General features: G+C 20.4%; 2 protein-coding genes across 2 annotated transcripts in view; one reads left to right on the forward strand and one right to left on the reverse strand.

The window, feature by feature from the left end:
* The window catches only part of LOC109103223 (NLR family CARD domain-containing protein 3-like), a 1,793,396-nt gene that overhangs the window by 1,056,065 nt on the left and 737,125 nt on the right, over positions 1–206 (reverse strand). The gene's annotated exons all lie outside the window — the stretch shown is intronic.
* Positions 1–206, forward strand: part of LOC109070511 (ribonuclease inhibitor-like) — an 862,999-nt gene that overhangs the window by 557,765 nt on the left and 305,028 nt on the right. The window lies entirely within an intron of this gene.

The following is a 206-nucleotide window of genomic DNA, read 5'->3' on the forward strand; positions in this document are numbered from 1 at the left end:
CATTAAGTAATTAAATTTGAAATGTATTTTTTGAGTCCATGGTTGCTTTTTAAGACACTGTTTTCATTTTTACCAAATATTTGTATTCATCTTGTCTGTCAAGATGATATACACACAACCAAGGTTTTTTTTTTCATTATTATTAAAATAATTTTATTAATTCATTTATTCATTCATTTATTCATTCTTTTATGTATTTTTTTATT

The sequence above is a fragment of the Cyprinus carpio genome, chromosome B22 (assembly GCF_018340385.1).
Source record: "Cyprinus carpio isolate SPL01 chromosome B22, ASM1834038v1, whole genome shotgun sequence".
NCBI classification, from domain to species: domain Eukaryota; kingdom Metazoa; phylum Chordata; class Actinopteri; order Cypriniformes; family Cyprinidae; genus Cyprinus; species Cyprinus carpio.